An 11,232-nucleotide genomic window follows, 5' to 3' on the forward strand; every position below is an offset into this window, starting at 1 on the left:
GGATTTAGTTTTCAGCTTTGCTGATCTCACTAGACCATTTGTATCTGGATAAACTTCCAAGACTCTTCCCAGCGGCCAAGATCCCTGTGGAGCAGCTTGATCCATAATGGCCACAATATCTCCGACAGCAAGGTTCTTTTTCTTTTCATTCCACTTTTGTCTTTACTGGAGTAATGGCAAATATTCACAGACCCATCTCACAGACCCAGAATAAATCAGCGAGGTATTGCACCTGTTTCCACCTCCTTCTTCCATATTGGCCCTGTGTTGTGAAGACTCCAGGCGGAATTGAGGGTTTTCTGCTTAAAAGGAGCAGATGGTTGGGCCTGAGCGGCTCCAAATCATTGGGGTCATCTGACAGTTTGGTGATCGGCCTTTCATTTAAAATTGCTTCCGCCTCACACAATACTGTAGTTAGCCCATCATCATCCAGGGTCTGCTGGCCAAACACCACCAAAATGGGAGCCTGCGGGCGGATTAAACGTCCAGTTAACTCCTGCCTGCGCTAGGTGTCCTGCTATAGCTTCCTGGTCCAGTTTAGCAAGGGCTTTCTTAAGTTCTCGCTCAGTTCCCACAAAGTTTCTTCCATTGTTGTCATGATTTGGGTTTTTCTGTGCTTTGTTTTTGGGCTTCCTGTTTTATTTTGTAGTTTTTCCTGTCTTGGTTCTTGGTTAGCTTCTTAGATTTCCTGTTCATTGATTTGGTTCACCTGGGTTCATTTAGTTCATTTGTTTCACCTGTTTCTCGTTCGGTTTTTCCTGTGTATTTATACCACTCATGTTCACTCATTGTTTGCTGGATCATTTTGTACCTCAGTTAGTTTGTCTGTTCTTAGTTTCCTGGGTTAAAAATAAATCAGTCTTGAACCTGCATCCCTGTTCCCTCGTCTCCGCGTTTGGGTCCACACCACATCTCCATTGTTTTCGTGACAGAATGATCCAGCCAGACGCGGATCCAGCGGAGAAAATTACCCCATATGAGCTCTTCTGCAGACGGGCTGCTATGAACTCTCCAAGCCGGGGTAAGCCAGCACCCAATCCATACTGGGGGTCCAGATTGGCTATTTGGTCTCCTCCATCGCTAGGGCTTAAATGGACTGCTGGGATGGCCAGGAGGAGGCGGGACTGCAAACAACATTGCTCCCCTTTGCCTCCTGCTCCGAGGCCCACGTCTCCAGTGTCCCCGCCTGCTCCGAGGCCCACGTCTCCAGTGTCCCCGCCCTGGTCCACGTCTCCGGCGCTGCAGGCTCCCACGCCAGCGCCCAGTACCCGTCCGGCGCTGCAGGCTCCCACGCCAGCGCCCAGAACCCGTCCGGCGCTGCAGGCTCCCACGCCAGCGCCCAGAACCCGTCCGGCGCTGCAGGCTCCCACGCCAGCGCCCAGAACCCGTCCGGCGCTGCAGGCTCCCACGCCAGCGCCCAGAACCCGTCCGGCGCTGCAGGCTCCCACGCCAGCGCCCAGAACCCGTCCGGCGCTGCAGGCTCCCACGCCAGCGCCCAGAACCCGTCCGGCGCTGCAGGCTCCCACGCCAGCGCCCAGAACCCGTCCGGCGCTGCAGGCTCCCACGCCAGCGCCCAGAACCCGTCCGGCGCTGCAGGCTCCCACGCCAGCGCCCAGAACCCGTCCGGCGCTGCAGGCTCCCACGCCAGCGCCCAGAGCTCGTCCACATCCCTTGCTCCATGTTCCCGAGGGGGTCCCAGGACGGGACGCGCCTCCCTTGCTCCATGTTCCCGAGGGGGTCCCAGGACGGGACGCGCCTCCCTTGCTCCATGTTCCCGAGGGGGTCCCAGGACGGGACGCGCCTCCCTTGCTCCATGTTCCCGAGGGGGTCCCAGGACGGGACGCGCCTCCCTTGCTCCATGTTCCCGAGGGGGTCCCAGGACGGGACGCGCCTCCCTTGCGCCATGTTCCCGAGGGGGTCCCAGGACGGGACGCGCCTCCCTTGCGCCATGTTCCCGAGGGGGTCCCAGGACGGGACGCGCCTCCCTTGCGCCATGTTCCCGAGGGGGTCCCAGGACGGGACGCGCCTCCCTTGCGCCATGTTCCCGAGGGGGTCCCAGGACGGGACGCGCCTCCCTTGCGCCATGTTCCCGAGGGGCTCCCAGGACGGGACGCGCCTCCCTTGCGCCATGTTCCCGAGGGGCTCCCAGGACGGGACGCGCCTCCCTTGCGCCATGTTCCCGAGGGGCTCCCAGGACGGGACGCGCCTCCCTTGCGCCATGTTCCCGAGGGGCTCCCAGGACGGGACGCGCCTCCCTTGCGCCATGTTCCCGAGGGGCTCCCAGGACGGGACGCGCCTCCCTTGCTCCATGTTCCCGAGGGGCTCCCAGGACGGGACGCGCCTCCCTTGCTCCATGTTCCCGAGGGGCTCCCAGGACGGGACGCGCCTCCCTTGCTCCATGTTCCCGAGGGGCTCCCAGGACGGGACGCGCCTCCCTTGCTCCATGTTCCCGAGGGGGTCCCAGGACGGGACGCGCCTCCCTTGCTCCATGTTCCCGAGGGGGTCCCAGGACGGGACGCTCCTCCCTTGCTCCATGTTCCCGAGGGGGTCCCAGGACGGGACGCTCCTCCCTTGCTCCATGTTCCCGAGGGGGTCCCAGGACGGGACGCTCCTCCCTTGCTCCATGTTCCCGAGGGGCTCCCAGGACGGGACGCTCCTCCCTTGCTCCATGTTCCCGAGGGGCTCCCAGGACGGGACGCTCCTCCCTTGCTCCATGTTCCCGAGGGGCTCCCAGGACGGGACGCTCCTCCCTTGCTCCATGTTCCCGAGGGGGTCCCAGGACGGGACGCTCCTCCCTTGCTCCATGTTCCCGAGGGGGTCCCAGGTCGGGACGCTCCTCCCTTGCTCCATGTTCCCGAGGGGGTCCCAGGTCGGGACGCTCCTCCCTTGCTCCATGTTCCCGAGGGGGTCCCAGGTCGGGACGCGCCTCCCTTGCTCCATGTTCCCGAGGGGGTCCCAGGACGGGACGCGCCTCCCTTGCTCCATGTTCCCGAGGGGGTCCCAGGACGGGACGCGCCTCCCTTGCTCCATGTTCCCGAGGGGGTCCCAGGACGGGACGCTCCTCCCTTGCTCCATGTTCCCGAGGGGCTCCCAGGACGGGACGCTCCTCCCTTGCTCCATGTTCCCGAGGGGCTCCCAGGACGGGACGCGCCTCCCTTGCTCCATGTTCCCGAGGGGCTCCCAGGTCGGGACGCTCCTCCCTTGCTCCATGTTCCCGAGGGGGTCCCAGGACGGGACGCTCCTCCCTTGCTCCATGTTCCCGAGGGGGTCCCAGGACGGGACGCTCCTCCCTTGCTCCATGTTCCCGAGGGGGTCCCAGGTCGGGACGCTCCTCCCTTGCTCCATGTTCCCGAGGGGGTCCCAGGTCGGGACGCTCCTCCCTTGCTCCATGTTCCCGAGGGGGTCCCAGGTCGGGACGCTCCTCCCTTGCTCCATGTTCCCGAGGGGGTCCCAGGTCGGGACGCTCCTCCCTTGCTCCATGTTCCCGAGGGGGTCCCAGGACGGGACGCTCCTCCCTTGCTCCATGTTCCCGAGGGGGTCCCAGGACGGGACGCTCCTCCCTTGCTCCATGTTCCCGAGGGGGTCCCAGGACGGGACGCTCCTCCCTTGCTCCATGTTCCCGAGGGGGTCCCAGGACGGGACGCTCCTCCCTTGCTCCATGTTCCCGAGGGGGTCCCAGGACGGGACGCTCCTCCCTTGCTCCATGTTCCCGAGGGGGTCCCAGGACGGGACGCTCCTCCCTTGCTCCATGTTCCCGAGGGGGTCCCAGGACGGGACGCTCCTCCCTTGCTCCATGTTCCCGAGGGGGTCCCAGGACGGGACGCTCCTCCCTTGCTCCATGTTCCCGAGGGGGTCCCAGGTCGGGACGCTCCTCCCTTGCTCCATGTTCCCGAGGGGGTCCCAGGTCGGGACGCTCCTCCCTTGCTCCATGTTCCCGAGGGGGTCCCAGGTCGGGACGCTCCTCCCTTGCTCCATGTTCCCGAGGGGGTCCCAGGTCGGGACGCTCCTCCCTTGCTCCATGTTCCCGAGGGGGTCCCAGGTCGGGTCGCTCCTTCTCCCCCGTCTCCAGTGTCCGGCGAGGAGGTCGCTCCTTCTCCAGGTCGGGACGCTCCTCCTCCTCTGTCCCCAGTGTCCGGCGAGGAGGTCGCTCCTCCTCCCCCGTCCCCAGTGTCCGGCGAGGAGGTCGCTCCTCCTCCCCCGTCCCCAGTGTCCGGCGAGGAGGTCGCTCCTCCTCCCCCGTCCCCAGTGTCCGGCGAGGAGGTCGCTCCTCCTCCCCCGTCCCCAGTGTCCGGCGAGGAGGTCGCTCCTCCTCCCCCGTCCCCAGTGTCCGGCGAGGAGGTCGCTCCTCCTCCCCCGTCCCCAGTGTCCGGCGAGGAGGTCGCTCCTCCTCCCCCGTCCCCAGTGTCCGGCGAGGAGGTCGCTCCTCCTCCCCCGTCCCCAGTGTCCGGCGAGGAGGTCGCTCCTTCTCCCCCGTCCCCAGTGTCCGGCGAGGAGGTCGCTCCTTCTCCCCCGTCCCCAGTGTCCGGCGAGGAGGTCGCTCCTTCTCCCCCGCCTCCAGTGTCCAACGTGAGGGATCCTAAGCCGAGGCTGCCCCCGTCGTCTGGGCCTCCCGGCCGTCCTCCAGAGCCGAGGCTGCCCCCGTCGTCTGGGCCTCCCGGCCGTCCTCCAGAGCCGAGGCTGCCCCCGTCGTCTGGGCCTCCCGGCCGTCCTCCAGAGCCGAGGCTGCCCCCAGACTGTTTCCTGAGCTGGGCCGTTTGGATTCTTCCCCCGGCCCTGTGCCCCTGCACTTTGTTTTTTCCCTTGGTCCCTCCTCCGGGCCCCCTCCTCCCACCCGTGTCTGGACTCTGAACTTTTTGGGCCGTCCGGTGGCCGGCCCTTGAGGGGGGGGTACTGTCATGATTTGGGTTTTTCTGTGCTTTGTTTTTGGGCTTCCTGTTTTATTTTGTAGTTTTTCCTGTCTTGGTTCTTGGTTAGCTTCTTAGATTTCCTGTTCATTGATTTGGTTCACCTGGGTTCATTTAGTTCATTTGTTTCACCTGTTTCTCGTTCGGTTTTTCCTGTGTATTTATACCACTCATGTTCACTCATTGTTTGCTGGATCATTTTGTACCTCAGTTAGTTTGTCTGTTCTTAGTTTCCTGGGTTAAAAATAAATCAGTCTTGAACCTGCATCCCTGTTCCCTCGTCTCCGCGTTTGGGTCCACACCACATCTCCATTGTTTTCGTGACAATTGTCAGACCACAGATGTTGAACTTGTCCCCTTCGACTAATAAAACGTCTCAGGGCATTTATGCATGCATCAGTATCCAGTGTAGATGCCATCTCGAGATGAACAGCTCGACTTGCCATGCAAGTAAATATCACACCATATCTTCTGCAGCAAGATCTTCCTCTTTTTACTTCGATTGGACCAAAGTAATCAACCCCAGTGTTGGTGAAAGGGGGATGGTCGGGTAAAATTCTTGCAGCAGGCAAGTCGGCCATCTTTTGCTGTAAGGGTCTGCCATTGTAGCGCTTACAAAAGCTGCATTCTCCGATGATTTTTCTTATGGCAGAATTGCCCTTGGTAATCCAAAACTTTCTCCTCACAGATGACAGTGTGAGATTGTCCAGCATGTCCAAGGCTTTGGTGAGCATACTTGAGGATGAGGCTGGAAATATGCTGTTCTTTAAGAAGAATAATTGGATGCTTGGCTTCCTTGGGCATTGCACTTTGTGAAGTCTGCCTCCAACTCTCAACAGCCTATCCTCAAATACAGGATCCAAACTGTAGATAGGACTGTGGCGGCTCACTTTGGAGCTACTTGAAAGAGCGTCAATCTCCTGTTTGAACTTCTGATGCTGACAGTAATGAATGATGGAAATTTCAGCATTTTGTAAATCCTCAAAAGACAAACAGACTCTTTCTTTGCTTCTTTGTGACTGTCTGGTGGCTTTCTTACATGGTGCTGGTTCTCCTGGAGGAAGTGACTGACTGACTCCTTTGCACTTCTCTTTCAACCATGACTTCAGCTTTAAGTACCAGGCCACTGCTCTTTTGAGTCTCCTCCAGTCTGAGAAGAATGAGATGAGCTGGTCTGTAGGTGCAGGAGTGTCCATTTTGATAGAATTAGCAGCGACCTCCCTCCTGACCTCTTTATCTCCCACATCCAGTCTGATATCCATCAGAGTGTCAGGCCACCTTTCCTCATCCTTCCACAGATATTCTGGCCCTCTCAACCATCCTTTGGTTTTCAGGAAATCTGAGACTTTCAGTCCTCTGGACACATGATCAGCTGGGTTCTCTTTCGTTCTCACATGTCTCCATTGCCCAGGTTCTGACAAATCTCTGATTGTGGCAACTCGATTTGCTACAAATGTGTGAAAACGCCGATCCTCATTATTTACATTCTTTAACACGGAGGTGCTATCGGTCCAAAACACCGATTCTTTGAGCTGCATTCCCAGCTCAGCCTTGATCATAGCATCGATCTTCACAGCCAGGACAGCTGCAGACAACTCGAGTCGGGGAATGGTCACAGCCTTTATAGGTGTTACTCTGCCTTTACCAAGGAGAAAGGAGATGTAGATTCTGTCCTTTTCATTCATCAAGCGAATGTATGTAACTGTTCCATAGCCTCCTTCGCTGGCATCTGAGAAGTGGTGCAACTGTGCCTGCTTCACAGGTCCAAAATCAGCTGGCTTGATACACCGGTCCACACTGAATGCCGCGAGCTGGCTCAACTCCTCCAACCACCTTCTCCATTGCTTTAAAATATCTTGTGGCAAAGGATCATCCCAGTTACAGCCTCTTTTACTCAGCTCCTGCTGCATCATTTTGCCTTGCAGAGTCACTGGTGCCAAAAATCCCAGTGGATCATAAACAGAGCTGTTGACTGACAGCATTCCTTGCCTGGTTAGAGCCTGATATTTCATTTCCATTCTAAAATTGAAAGCATCAGTTTCCACACACCACTGGAGACCAAGCGCTCTTTCCATCGGAAGCTTATCAATATCCAGATCCAGAGTCTTCAGCTCCTTGGCTCTCTGCTCTTCTGAGATGGTTTGCAGAACAACACGACTGTTGCTTATCCACTTTTCCAAAGCAAAGCCTCCCTTTCCACACAGAGCAATGAGACCATGTATTAACTGGATTGCGTCTATTTCTGTGGCTGAGTTCTTCAGGCAATCATCCACATAAAAATTCTTTTGGACTGTTTCTGTGACAATGGTTGGAAACTCCAACTGGTTGTCTCGGACAGTTCTTCTTAAAGCATCTCCAGGCATCTGCAGAGTGGTTGGTGACTGAGATGGTGTTTCATTTTGTTTAATTTGATCATTTGTTTGCATGCTTTTTCGACGGTGTTCCAGCAAATTGTGCTGTGTGTTTTTTTTACATTGATTTCCACATTGTTCCATTGTTCCATTATAGGGTGTCCTTGACTTGTGTCACATTTACTTTCATTGTGTTCCACTAGGCGGTGCTGTTGTCTTGTGTTTGATGCATTCCACTGCTTTGGTCTCACATCCACTGGTTTATTTTCCATTGAACACACTTTAGATTTCTCTTTTTGATGCAATATTTGTTTGTTATTGTTATTTTGGGGTATGAACTCTTGGGCAGAGGGATTTAACATTTGTTCTTGTTTGGTTCCACTTTTGTTGCATCTACTGTTGGCATTTGAGTATGCTTGTAACTGGCACTCTTCCTTGGCATCATACATTTCCATTCTTGCCTCTGATGCCGCCAGTTCAGCCTCCAAATCAAGCATCTCTTTTCTTCTTCTTAGTTTTTGTTCTTCCTCTTCAATAGCATGCCGCTCCTTTAATACAAAACTGCAGCCCTGTCTGCTGCTGCCCGTAACTTGGCTCATGAAGTGCTGGATTTGTTACTCCTTTGACTGCCTCTGCTGCTTAAATTAGATATGCTATCTTCTCGTTGGGCGCCTTTATTATAAATCCAAAGCGATGGTCTGCGGTGCTCCAGTCCAGCTCCAGATCCCCAGCGCTTCTCAGATTAGCCACGTTAGCAACCACCATGGCTGGCTGCTGTACAGTGATAGTATGCCGTGTCTCCACACCGCGGCTCGTCCCATGCCGTCTCCAAAAGATAGGCCTTTTGGGGTTCCAAACTTAGTCCAATCGGGAAGGTTTTTTGACAGTATAATAGCCAGCCTAGTGCTGGGCTAATGAAGTGTTGCCGGTAATGCTAGGTCTGACGCGCCAGGCGGCTATGTTTACCTGTTGCTTCTCCGTGTCCATCAAAAAGGAAATCCAGAGGCCATTTAGAAAGGTATAAAAAAAACAGTGCAATCTTTGTTCCATAATCCAAAGTTAAAATCCATAAATCAGGAGAGCATATATGTAACAAACTCCACCGAAGCGGTCAAAAACCTGTGCGCCCTTCCGGGTCAACACCTGCCGGACACCTCATTGGCACTTACCAATATAGATTTGGTGACAGCGCCACACAGTGCACAGTACATGAACCCCATTAAATTCATTCATGTCATTATACATATTTGGCTCCTAAATTTTGTTTTTATCATTTTGGTTTTTATTTTATTGTTTTGTTTTTATTTTATTGTTTTGTTTTGTTTTGTTTTTATTGTTTTGTTTTGTATATTATTATGTTTTTTATTTTATTATTTTTTGTTTTTTATTTTTGTATTTTATTGTTTTGTGTTTAATTGTTTAGTATTTTATTGTTTTGTTTTGTATTTTATTGTTTTTATCGTTTAGTTTTTTTTTATTTTATTGTCTTGTTTTGTTTTGTGTTTCATTGTTTTGTTTTGTTTTTATGGTTTTGGTTTGTAAACGGCTGGAAGTTTGTTCTATAAGTTCTTTAAATTGCCTCAAATACAGATTTAAGTTGAAAATGGCTACAACTATCGACACATTATTTAGACAGGTTTGATGAAACTCAGAGGATGAGGAGCAGCTCCTGGATGCGACAGCAGAGGGAGACAGACGGACTGAAAGATGTCAGAAAATCTTCGTCCTCAGCAGCAGAAGAGGGAACCACAGTTCAGCCAGAGTTTCCTCATCAGAAAGACCTTATCATGAAGCACTTCCTGTCTTTATCAGCAGGAAGGAGGAGAGGAAGTTACTGTCATCAGCTGAGAAGCTCGTTGACCAACACATGACGGATTCTGACCTTTGAGGTGCAAACACCAACATGATCATATTCAACTCTGTTGCTGGTTCTCTGCACTAAAACCTCTGAGGGTTATTAGTCCGAACCAGTTTCAGTTCTGGTTTAAAAACAGTTATTGATAAATAACTTGTGCATCTGGGGGCTTTGCAACCATCAGTGCCATAAAACCCTGCAGCTGCTGCAGAGATCTGATGCCGAGCTGAAAGCCGTTTTCTGTTTTTAATGTGTGAAAAGGATTTTCCAGCACGTTGCGTTGTGATGAAATGAGCAGTAAATGATGTGCAGCTGGAACCAGCTGGACCTTCCTGTGTGGCAGCCTGTCCTAGTTCACCGCTGCCCTTCCTTCTTTCTGCATGGAAATGTTGGAAATGCTTTGCTTATCTGTTGTTTTTATTTTTGTTTTGTCCAGAATCGAGCAGAATGATGGTCTGGATTCTGCTGTAATTTACTTTGCTGAGGGGGATTTATAGATGTAATGCCATCCATTCTCCGCCACTTATCCGGGGTCGGGTCGCAGGAGCAGCCTCAGCAGGGAAGTCCAGAATTCCCTCCCCCAGCAACATTTGCCAACTCTGCGGGGGGGATCCCAAGGGGGTCGGGTTCCACATACTCCTGGAGTACCCCCCACAGGAGTCCCCGGGGGGGACAGGGTCAAATGCCTTTTCCAAGTCATGTAGACTGGTTGGGCAAACTCCCATGGCCCCTCCAGGACCCCAAAAATGATATAGAGCTGGTCCACTGTTCCGCGACCAGGACGAAAACCACGCTGCTCCTCCTCAAACCAAGATTCGACTATACAACGGACCCTGCTCTCCAGGACCCCCGAATAGACCTTACCAGGGAGGCTGAGGAGTGAGATCCCCCTGTAGTTGGAACACACCCTCCGGTCCCCCTTCTTAAAAAGAGAGCTTTTTCCGCAAGGTTGAGCGGTTCCGGCTAGATATCGATATTATGATCCCCTTGATATTCTACATTTTAATTGTATTTTTCTATTTATTTTGCTTAATTGTTTGTATTACTCTGTATAGTACTCTGCAGTACTTTACAGAGTTAGTAAAGTACTACTGGTTCAGACCGGAGAGGACAGAAAAAGGACAGAAAGAGAACAGAGAAAGGAAAAGGAAACAAAAAAGTTATGATAAAATACATAAATAAAAAAAGAGAAGACAGCAGACAGAGTAGGGAGGAGACAGAAAAACATCTTGTAAAGAGATAAAGAAAAAAAAACATACATACACACACATAAACACACACAAGCCAGTCAGAGATTCATGGTCCCCCTGTGGGAGAACAAAGCCAACAGTCAGGAGCACCAGAAACTACCAAGCTAAATCAGAAACACACAAAGAGAACTAACCTGCAGGATGACTCTGACTGTGTCCCACACCCCAAGAGCCCAAAGGGAACCCCCACACCCTGCAGGCAGATGGCCCAGCCTTCATTAAATATGTTTGATAAAATAATTTATTGAATGAAATTATATAATTTAGATAATTATCTGAATGATATTTTAAATTAATCTAAATTATATAATAAAGCTACAATATTTAATGTGTCGTTCTGGGCTGAAACACCTGTACAGGTTCTGCTATGTGAAGATTCACACCTGGAAGCAGGTGAGTTAGTTTCTTTTCTCTGCAGGTGATTACTTTACATCTTCAGATCCTATGTCCTTGAACACACTTAAACATTTTATTTAAAATAACCCCTGACCAAATTTTATTTTTCTTTAATTCTGTTGTTTTAAGAATTTAAAAATAATATAATGTCTTAAATACAAACAACGACTTTTCTTGTTTTCCTCAATTGAGTTCTTTTGTAAATTGTTGCAATGTTGCAACTGCCTCTGCTGCTTAAATTAGATATGCTATCTTCTCGTTGGGCGCCTTTATTATAAATCCAAAGCGATGGTCTGCGGTGCTCCAGTCCAGCTCCAGGTCCCCAGAGCTTCTCAGATTAGCCACGTTAGCAACCACCACGGCTGGCTGCTGTACAGTCTGTGATAGTAGGCCGTGTCTCCACACCGCGGCTCGTCCCACGCCGTCTCCAAAAGATAGGTCTTTTGGGGTTCCAAACTTAGTCCAATCGGGAAGGT

Source organism: Telmatherina bonti (assembly GCF_933228915.1).
Source record: "Telmatherina bonti genome assembly, chromosome: 4".
Classification (NCBI taxonomy): Eukaryota; Metazoa; Chordata; class Actinopteri; order Atheriniformes; family Telmatherinidae; genus Telmatherina; species Telmatherina bonti.